Source organism: Catharus ustulatus, chromosome 3 (genome assembly GCF_009819885.2).
Source record: "Catharus ustulatus isolate bCatUst1 chromosome 3, bCatUst1.pri.v2, whole genome shotgun sequence".
Taxonomy (NCBI): domain Eukaryota; kingdom Metazoa; phylum Chordata; class Aves; order Passeriformes; family Turdidae; genus Catharus; species Catharus ustulatus.
In genome coordinates, this window is record NC_046223.1 from 75,003,139 (window position 1) to 75,014,816 (window position 11,678).

Sequence of the window (11,678 nt, forward strand, 5' to 3'; positions counted from 1 at the left end):
AAATAATGGAAACTTAAAAACATTATATGTGAAATTGTATTAAAAGTGTTGTCTACATCCCACAGCAATAGAGAACAATAAGAGCAAAGAAGTTCTCTCTTTCAGCAGCGAGTAGACCAACAGGTATATTTTCTTCAAATATAACTGCATTTCCCCTTCCCTTCTTTTCATCTGACTCAAATATCTTTAGAGTGCCTTGAATTTCCTAAAAGATTATGGTTCAACCCTCTACATCAGAGGCTGGCAACAGTTTTCTACTCCCAAGGTAAAAAGAAACCACTGTATTTGTTGAAACTGACTCTTTCAGTCTCCAAATCATGTTTTCAATTTGTGCTCATCTACCATCAAGCAACATGCAACAGGAGCACTTGAATAGCAGCTTAAGTAGGAGAAAGATGATTGTAGTAAAAATGAATGTGATCACCTAGCTGTAACAATTAGATTTAATATTTACTCTGAGTTGATGTAGGATTTGTAATTTTTCAGTAATCCAGTTGGCACTGCATTATGGAAAGAATACTGTGAAGTCATCTGTTTTCCCTGTTGCATTAAATGATTAAAATATATTAAATAATAAGAAAAAATAAATAGATGTAACCGTACATTTTTCTTCTGTTCACCAGGATTCACTCAGAAAAGTACAATTCAGGAAAAGAAAAAAAACTTAAAATATTAAACAGTTCCAAAATTTAATGGATTTTCCCCTGCAAAATTATTTATATACTCAAAAATGTAGGATTTTTTTCAGTTATGTAAGGTATGTTTTAAACTGTTAATGTTGCTTAAAACATTTCAACTTGCTTCTCTTAGAAAAAGTAGAAAATCTAAATCAAGATATTTTTGAGCTATTATGGTAGCTCACTTTGATGGGAATCTCAATTTTCAATAGCATAGTTAAACAGTCAAGATTAATTCAATATATTCTTTTAATGTAATATATATAAATGGGCTTTTTTTCAATGTTAAGTTGCTCTCAAAGAAACTGGATGAGGTTTTTTGTTTTCTTTTAAATATATATTTCTTTCTCTGTTTCACCTAGAGATATTTCACTATTTCACTTAGAGCCAAAGGTCTACAGTTACTGACTTCTATACTTTAGCTGAATTAAGGCTGACATGAATTTCCAGAAATAGGGAATTTGTCCACGCTCAGTAAGTTTAGGGCAATGCCTTCCCCACCAAGCACGCTTCACCTGCAAGACATCAAATGTCTCCACAGGGTACTCTAGTAATCTCTAGTATTCTAGTTGCTTTGAATTGGTCAACCTAACATGGAGAAAAATCCATCTGCTCTTTTATTTTTTGTTTCAAATCTACTTTTCCCATTACAGGGATCATTTTCTCCCAGTGGGAGAAATTAATTTCATAATTCAATTCATTAAGATGCATTAACTAATTGTCTCCATTCTCTTGCAGTTAATTAAACTAAATTAAGTCAATTATACTTTTCTATCTTTGTCTTTTCTTTTTGCCTAATCTGAATTAGGGAAAGTCAACCTTAGCTGGAAAATGGAAAAGAGAAAGCATTCCCTACAGGAAAAGTGGAGGCCATAATATCACCGTTTGATGACAGTTTGAAGAGGAAGTGAGGTAAAAGTCTTTTAGTTTCATTTACTTATGATAAAGAACAACTGGCCAGTGTTTGTTGTGGGTTCCTTTTTGTTTTGTTTGCTCCATGTTTTTTGTTTTTTTTTTCACAACATAGCAACACTTTTCCAAGAAATGGACATTGATGTTTATTGCAGAATTTTGTTATTATACAGCCATGGTATAAAGGTACAGCGATATAGCACTAATTTTAGCAGCCAAAATTTAGAAGTCAAACAATCACTGGATTCCTGTTGAAATGAGAAACAAACAAACAAGATAACAAACAAGCTTTCACACATTTCTTAAAGAATTGTCTATATGGAATTTTCAGATTTTATTAGTTACTGGGAAATAATAAAATCAATTCTTAAAGTTAAACATATACCTCCACTGCCCCTTTTCACTTTTAAAATATATTACTCCTTATTCTTCTTTTGGTTGGGTTATTTTTCTTTCACTATATAAATGTCAGAAAAGTAAATTTGGGAAGGTATTAATGACAATAAAATTGAATGTTTCCAGAAGTAGCAATACCCCAGTTAAAAATAAGAGTGTTTCTGGTTTGTGGACACCATTGAGGATGAAAATATAAAGTAAAAAACCTTTATTTGGCTTAATTTTCTTTCTTCTTTTTAACTGTGGTTATTCCCACAAACATTTAAAAGCAGCAACACTTGGTTTATTTTAGATTAGTCCAATTAGTCTACAGATGGCCTGTGAATTCTGTGTTTATTTTCCCTTGGTACCAACATACATCAAGAGAAGACCAAAGATCTAGCAGTATGAAACACTTTCTCTTACACATTTGAATAAAATTATCTCATTTTCAGCCCAGAGCAATTTGCAGTCTGTAGAATTTAATCTGGTCATGACACAGTTTCAGAATTTCACAGACATTTAAAATTTTCTGCTTTTCTAGCATTCTGCCGCTTCTTCATTCCCTGGAAAATGGAAACTCAGCCTTCTCTGTCTTGAAGCTGTACTTTTTGGGTGAGGCATAATAGTCACCAACTAAAGCATTTCTTATCCCTTTCACAGTGTCCGCTTGGAATCAGCTGTGACAATGCACTTGTAAGGGAGATCACTGTCACTGAAGAGGTGATATGGGTAAGGGATTCCAGAATGCTGATTTAGGCAGGTATTTCCTTTTTCTCCCCTTTTTCTATGTTGCTTTGGCTTTAGTTCTTCTCCTAACATAGAACTCCTTTCTTTATATGACTGATACTTAATTTCAGTTCTTCTAAAGGTGCTTTGCTATAAGAGTTATTACTTTATCATCTGCCTATCTATCTATCTATCTATCTATCTATCTATCTATCTATCTATCTATCTATCATCTATCTATCTATCTCTACATCTAGATCTACATAACTATATATTTCAGCCTCCAAGGATCTGTACCTGCATGTCATTATAATAATGTCTATCATTATATAACAATATCTTACCATAATATAATTATTTTCAACATATTTCTAGACTCAAGTTTCTAAAAGTGTTTTAATCAAGTAAAAGAATCTCAGAAACTTTTCAATTGATTCCTTTTTTTCACTGTCCTTCTAATTTACCTAAAATGACCTCATGAAACCTGGGACATGAGAAGCTTAATGACTAAGTAAATTAGGAAATATTAATTTGTTACAATAAAATATATAAGAATGTATTTTTTTGCATCATTTCCATTTTGATTCTTATCCTGTTTCTTCCAGCTTAAACTTCAAACTGTACATTGATATCCAGAACATGTCAGGTAGCTAAGAAAGAATGAACTTTTATCCATAATAGGACAAAGAACGTACTTCACTCTTCTATCAGACAGATATTACTGCATTAAACACTAATCAAAGATTTCTACTTCTTGATTTAAGGAATTGATATTTGTCAGGTTCTGCATGTAGTCAGAAAAGGTCTACCAACCAATATTTTAAAATTTCATTTTGGCTTATAAGGATGTTGTCCATGAATTAGAATATATATTCAAGAGGGAATATAGGTGTTTTTGGTGTATTTCTGTATCTTCCCTCTTCGAACACTTCATTACTCTTCTGTATATGAGTTACATGTCACAAAACACTCCAGAGTTTATCCTACATTTGCTAAAAAATAATTGACCAGTCTCAACACTGATTGTAACACAGATGTCCCTGTTTTGGAGAGAGTGAGCTAAAATCAAAGGATGGTGAGTCTAACTTGTGTTTATCAAAGTACACAGTATGTTACAGTAGCTGCATTACTAGCTGGTGTGTCAAGATAAGGTTATTCCCTGGAACAGGAGATAGCTACTCTGATCTTGAAACACTGATTTGAATAAAAAATGTAGCATTTCTCATTCAGTGGTATTGTGTATTGAAACCTTCTGAAAGGCAGTAACAGCGTGTGAAAAATAATAGCTCCAGGCTGTCTTTGCTTCTGCATCTGGGACTCCTTCTGACTGTAATTTTAATTTTACTTTACATCAGAGAGTTGGAATAACCTCTTATTCAGGCAGAAGGTTCCTCTGTAGGTGCACTCTGTGTTCCAGTACTCCAAAAGATATGTTCAATTTGTAAAATACATCTTTTTTAAAACAGCACACAAGCTTACCAGGGATGTTGTTTGTAAAAGCAAGCTGCAAACAAGTTATAGACCCACAAGATATCTGATTCCATCCAGATCTTAATACTTTTTTCCTCTCTTTTAAACAAATACAGATGCAAAAGTTCACATTGTCTTTAAGTGGTACTTTAAAACCTCAAGTGTCTTATTTTCTATAAGATAGTTCTATTTCTCAGAGAAAAGTGACTAAAGAGATGGGAAAATCTGAAAATTAATCTTGGTTCTAGCCATGACTACATCATCATTTCATAGATATGATGGTATTTGAGGAGAATAAAAATTAGAGAGTATACAGATAAATGAGCAACAGTAATTATTTGCTGATCTTCCTACACTAATAATATAAAATAATAATAAACTTCATAAATAACAGTTTTAGAGATGACATGTATATAAAATTCTTATTAACAGGTAAGAATATCAAGTACTGTGCAAAACCAAAATAAAAGCTCTTGGTTTATATGCTTTATTTTATGAGTGTTTTACTTCACATTATCTATATATTTCTGAATACAAGTCAGAAAAATAACTTTCCTTGAGCAATATTTGAGGTAGAAGCTATCAGTTTGTGAAGAATATCTTTGGGATACGACTGCTCCATAAAATCCATTCTTGAATTTTTCACTCTGTGGCAAAACTCTTGAGGCTTATTCCTCTTCTCAGAACCTGTGATTCTCTCCCCAAAACTCATAAAATTAAAATTAGAAGTGTATAGCAAAGCTTTTATGATCAAGATCTTTTTATCTTTTTATAGTTAACTGCAGAGTGAAGAACATTGAGGAGTTTATTGAATTAAATCAATGTGAATTTTTTATTTTCCATTTTCCTGTTTGTTTTTCCTCTTTTTCCCCCCTAATTTTTTCTTTCCTCTTTCAGTTTTTTTTTTTTTTTCGTTTTTTATCTTTGTATTTTCATCTCTCTGTTTTCTTTTTAGAAGAACAATAGAAAACAAGTCCGGATAACCTTCTGTCAATCAGACAGAGAAATAAGTGATAGATTGAGATTTTATTGGACTTTATTTCTCAGATGTCTTGATGTAAGATAAAAAGAAGTTATTCTGGTGATTTTATATTGTTGGTGTTTATACCTAATAAGGACATGGGCATGGGAGAACAGTAGCCGAATATGTAGTTAATAGCTAAGGTAACTAAATCAAAAAAGAATGAAAAGGTAGACTTAAAAAAAAAGAAGAAAAGTCTGTGATGGCAAAGTACAAAGTATATTATATAAAGTTAAGAAACTAAAAAAGGCAGTGGTTGCAATGGCATAAATTTATAAGCACAATTTGAATTATCTCAGTTCTAGAAAGAGACTATTTAATAATCTTTTTGTTCTTCAGTGTTCTTCATTTGGGGTTTTTTTGTCTTTTTTTTTTTTTTTTTTTTTTTTTTCTGGGGAAGGGGACTGGAGGATAGACCTAATTGAAAAATGTTACAAATGCAAATATTAAGAAAAAAAAATCCATTCCCACCAAAAAAATCAACAACAACAAAAAAACTATAACAAAAAAATCCCAAACCTGCAAAGAAATAAAAAATTTTTAAAAAACCAAAACCACAAAAACTCCCCAAAATCCCCAAACCAACAAAACTCCCCAAACCAACAAACTACAAACATTACTTATTCCTTATTTCTGTACATCTACAAAATATGGAAGTCTTGCAGGTCTTTAGTTCAACATTGCATCTCACTGAAAAATGAATTATATTTCTAAACACTGTATACGTGAAATAAAACAGCAGTAGTACTAGATAATGGACTATTTTACCCATCATTCTTGCTATCACAGTTGAAATGTCCTTGGAGAGTAACAGGCATCCTTTTTGATCACTGTGATGTTTTTATCCTACTCTATGACCAAATCATATAATGAACTATATGCTAAAGCACAGGCTCACGTGTTTATTAATCTCCATCTCAAAACTTCTTCTATATTGTTTTGTGAGACATCCTGGATGAAAATATTGTCAGAGCAACCATGAACAGGAATGGAAGTAATGTGTTCTAGTTCTTGGTTTTGTTAATAAAGAGAAACTAGACGCTTTCTGAATTTTGTAAACCCCATGAAATCTGCTCTGCTTACTAAAGCCATTGATTGTATCCACATACAGAAATAGCTCATGGGAAGCCCAGTGCCAGACTGTTTCTTTCAAACATCACATTCCTGAGAACAAAAATCTCCTGGATCAATTTAGTTTATATTTAATTAATGCGCCACACCATGGGTTCACTATCACAAGAAGACTGAAAAAAAATACCACTAGATTTAGTGCTTTCCACCCATATTAATTTAGCAAATTAATGACTTTGAAATAGCCTCAAATGCGAAACACAGAGCTCTCAGAGACATAACTAAATTAGGGGTATTTTTTTAATTGCTTAAAAAAAAATTAAAAGAGAAATTAAGTGTGTTGGTGCAGAACATACAGAAAACAAACAGCGCAGGAAAGTAATGAAAAATGTAGATTACTCAGTGACACTACGGGTTTTTTAATCATCTTGCTTATTAAGGACATGAAAAAATTGAGGCTGTATTAGTGTAAAAGAAGAAATATGGACAATTACAGAAATTAAGGTAACTGTAATTGCCTGTCACTACTTGGCAGCTGTATTCTGCGTGGTAGTGGTTATCATGGAGTTTTGACCACTATGTGAGTAAAGGTAGCAATCACACAAGTTAGCAGCTGTAATTAATTAAATTCCAACTTGACTGTTGGAGGTAAGTATTACTTCTCTCATCCACAGGGCACAGATAAAATACTGTGAACCTGAAAATTTTAGGTGTTTAGAATACATGCTTAAGTTGATGGGAAAATGGTGGGTTTTATTTTTGAGGTTTATGCAAATTTAATTTATGTAATTATACTCCTGGCACAAATTCCCTTCTAGTTTAGGAGAAATTAACTTTGTGTGCCGGTATCCTTAAATGTCAGAAAGGGATGCATACTTTCTTAAAGGACATAAGGGAAGCAGACAGAGAGAAACTTCACTTTAGCTTACATGTTCAGATTTGTTATGGTATCTAAATTGAAAAGTAACTAAAATCAACAATTTTTTTTGCCAATAAAGTCATCACTATTATGAAATTTCAAGCTAATACAGGATAAAGCCCAAACTCCAAAAAATTTATTTTGGTAGGGAATGGTCTAAATCTTTAAATCTAGATAGTATGAAATAATTAGTAGCCATAACTACTTAATGCTTATTACTTAAATAGACTAGAATAGTCATAGAATGGCTTGGGTTGAAAGGAGCCTCACATACGATCTGGTTGCAACCCTGCTGCCATGGGCAGGGACACCTTCCGCTAGATGACATTGTGCAGAGCTTCAACACTTCAAGGGATGGTGCATCTACAATTAGTCTGAGCAATCTGTTCCAATGTCTTCACCACACTCTAAGTAAAGATTGTCTTCCTAAAATCTAATCTAAACCTTTCAGTTTAAAGCCATTACCCCTTGTTCTATTACTACATTCCCTGATAAAATGTCCCTTCTTACCTTCCACAGCAGTGTTTGTGGCTGTGGTTTGGATTTGTGCTGGTAACTGTTGGTAACACAAGGATGTTTTCACTCTGATTAAGCAGCACTTGCACAGAGTCATTCCATCACACCAACAAGGAGTTGGGACAGGACACAAGTGGGACAGCTGAACCCAACTACCCCAACAGATACCCCATGACATATGATGTCATGCTCAGCACATAAGGCTGGGAAAAAAGAAGACAGGAGGGGACATTTGCAGTGTCATCCCAAGATGCTGTTACAAAACATAGAGCCCTTCTTTTCAGGAGATGGCTGAACAACTCCTGTCCATGGGAAGTGGTGAATGAATTCTTACTTTTTCTTCGCTTTCCTGTATGCCTTCTCTTTACCTGTTAAAATGTCCCTACCTTAACCCACTTCGAGTTTTCTCACTTTTTCACTCCCCATTCTCTCCTTCATCTCACTGGAGGATGTGTGAGGCTGAATTGTTGGCCAAGGTAAAATCACAACACTATACAAAGTAATTTAATTTAAACAGTCTTTCATTTATCACAATGCCTTCCAGCCAGCAAAAATACAGGCATGGTAAAAGAAGCTTAGGTTAAATAAGATCGTTTATTGTTTCACCAAGGAATTTCTTTTAACAGTGGATCCCTCCATGTCTAATAAAAAAGAAAAAGCTGCCTTAAAATATTTCTCAGTTCTCTTGCGAATTTGCAAATCAGTTTTCTGCCTATGGTTCTTTTTTGCCTTTCTCCATTTATGTCTAAAAGATTTAATCCCCAGTATACCAATTTACTGTTACCTGCTGGGGCAAACTGTGGAGTGCCTAAGGGTTGCAGTTTCCTAATCAACCATGTCAGCGGATCTCCTGGACCACTTCACTCCTTCGCTTCACTCTGTGGTGTCTTTTGCATGGAAACCAAGGGAAGAGGGGGAAGGGAACGAAAGGAGGAGGAGGAAAGCAAGGAGGGGAATCTGGATGCTGCTAGGATACATTCATATTCAGAAAGTGCTCCTGGGAACAGATGCCAAGAAATGTTCATAGCCATAATCCAAGAATGTCTGAAGCTTTTGTCCTTGGGTGGTCTTTAGTGGGGAGAGCTGGTTTGATGCTTGGTTGGTTGGCTGAATTTTTAGCTCTTCTAATGTTTTTGTATAAAATAATATTAACTGATTATTTTTCACTGATACTTATGCAAACTTTGGGACTGGATTCTTACTTTATCTTTCTTTCTAGCACTATGTAAATAAAGTTATTAATTCAGGAAAGATAACATAGAAATCAGGAATAAAAGCAGAGAAAGCAATATTGTAATTTTAAATCTTAAAAATATTGTTCATGAGTTTCCATTCATTCATAATATCTCTGCTAGATATGTCACTGTTGTATTACACATATCTGAAGTTTAAGAAGGTGTACTAAAGACAGAATCTGGGGAATTTTCAATATAAAATAAATAAACTTAAGGTTTTGGCAGATGATCATAAAACAGGATAAGACAATCAGTGCACAGACTGGCAGTTTTGGTTTTCTATCTCAAAAACACAGCCCTATTTAATTGCAGATTACTTCTTTCATATGCAAGCTGTAGATGTCCAAAAAAAGTACCAAGCACTTGAATAATACTTTAAAGCATGATATCTTCATTCTCCATTCTTACATAGCTGCAAACACATGAACAGGGAAATGGAATTTTTCTAAACTTGAGCACACAAATTTGCCTTTAGGCAATAAGAAATTTAATCTTATACAGCTAGATTTTCCCAATATCCCACAGATTTTGTCAGAGGTGCCTTCCCAATCATACAGGTTTATGTGATTCTACAATAAATAGAAATTATTGAATTGTTTTTGAATTAGGACGATTATATGGTTGCATAGCATTTGAATTAGACCTGATTATAATTAGGAAAACCTCCTTGGAAAGAGAGATATCCTCATAACATTAGTAGCAGTAACAGGAGTAGTAGGAGTAATAATAACAGCAATAATAATAGTAATAGTAATAGCAATAATAATAATAATAGTTTGAAAAAATCTATAATTTAGTGAAATCCCTTAAATGCCTGTAAAATTACGCTGGCACAAAATATCAGAAGAAAATTTTGGAGTGGTGAAACTAAAACAACTTCACAATTCCCACTTTCTATTCTTTGAGATACTCTGGCTATTACTTAGCTATGGCTAGGTGAAAAGCAAATGTCATTACAGCGAAAACATGGTGTAAGCACTTCGGTATTGTGCACAATATTGTGCACAGTGTCATGCATCTTGTATGAGTATGTGTGGCACAATACCTATGGTATAGGTTTTGTCCTTCCTCCAACAGATAAATTCCCAAATTTTTCTTTTTCACTTCTATATAAAGACACCCCCATTCAGGCTTTACTAGGGTCCAGTCATGACAGCCTGGAGCTAAAAATGTGCTATTTCATCTTACTTCCCAGGTAATTTGCCAAGACAGCTAGCAGTGTTTAAACTTGCTCAGGTTTCCATATCGGTGAACAGATGGTGTAAATCCACCCTGAAATGCGGAATCTGCATCGTCCCTCTTTCTCAGACAGCTTATCACGTATTAGTTTCCATGGAAGGGACTCTATAGCTAAGGACACACTGTGATAGGCACTACACAAGCACCACAATTTGAGAGTTTTTGTCCAGGGAGCTTAAATTTAAGTTTGAAATGAGAGACAGCAGGTGGATAAGACAGATGGAGAGGAAACAGAGAAATAGCAGTAAGACAGCTGTAACCAGTGCAATAAGCAGTGGTCACACCAGCTGGCTAATCACTGACAAGTGGTTTCTATCATTGCCACAAAGACAAGTTCGAAGGAAGCATTTAAAGTAGAAGTAAGGATTTTTGAAAGTTGTTTCCACACAGAAGTGGGAACAGGAAAAAATGACATTGTTTGTGTGAAAAATAAAACAAACAGGCAATCAGAAGCTGGGATTCCAACCTGCGTGGCAGTGGAAATCTTCACCCTCAATGTGTACATACAACTGCAGATGAGGTGGGAATAATCCTTGGAGATTTCAAAAGTGATAAGAACGTGCTTAAAATGAGAGCTCCAATAAAGAGAATTAGTATTAGCTCTTTGAGGCAATGGACACTACAGTGATGTGTATAAACCCACCTAGAAATATTTTAGATTTAAGAGACAATTTTAAATACGACTTAGAAAGAGGAGGCAAAATTTCCTTGTTTACAGGGATACATAAAGAACTCAGCAACACCAATTTCAATAGCAGAGATTGGGAGGTTGAATGGGACTTGGAACAGTATGTTTATGTTTGACAGGTCTGCATTTTTACCTCAGAAATAGAAATCAGAATGCTTTTTCCTGTTGGAACACATGGACCTCTGTGTACTTCCAATGTTCCCCATACAGAGGATTTGTGTAGAGTCTTGATATCTGATGTCCTGCAGAGATGGATGGCTCTGTTGCTAAGGAAACTTCAACCTCTCTATCAGCATCCAAAAATCATCTGTAGTTAAGAACTTATTTGGAGCAGGTTTTCTATTTAAGAACACAGGTTTTCAGTTTTGGTACTTTATGCTCATCCTTGAAGCTTGTATCTCTTTCTTTGCATCTCTCCTCTTCACAGATGGTTCCAACAGCTTGAGCTCGCCTCTTTGCAGATGATGCCAGATGCTCCCTCTCTCACAGGCAGCTTAATTCCCTCTCGCCCACGTACACAGAAACAGGTGATATCGGATGCCCTCTCAACTCCAGGTCTCAGCAAAGTGAGTGCCAACACACACACACGCACACACACACACACATACACACACACACACAAGCAATATAGTAGATCTGAATATAGTAAACAAATGAAGCCAGATATGCCAGATATGGTTTCATGAGTTATGACTTACTAGAAGAACTTCATCTTTCAGTGGTGACTCCAAAGTCTAATCAATATTTATTCTTGTCTTTGCAACAATTTCTTCTCCTTTGTAAATCAGGTGTAAATAAATTAAAATTTAATACCTGAGATTTAAAG

At 34.4% G+C, this 11,678-nt stretch overlaps 1 long non-coding RNA gene across 1 annotated transcript; it reads left to right on the plus strand.

The window, feature by feature from the left end:
* Positions 1-1,512: 1,512 nt before the first annotated feature.
* Positions 1,513-11,401, plus strand: LOC116993299. The gene is made up of 3 exons (XR_004417260.1): positions 1,513-1,589; positions 2,628-2,696; positions 11,280-11,401. It is a non-coding gene; the product is annotated as an uncharacterized LOC116993299 (long non-coding RNA).
* The last annotated feature ends 277 nt before the right edge of the window (positions 11,402-11,678 follow it).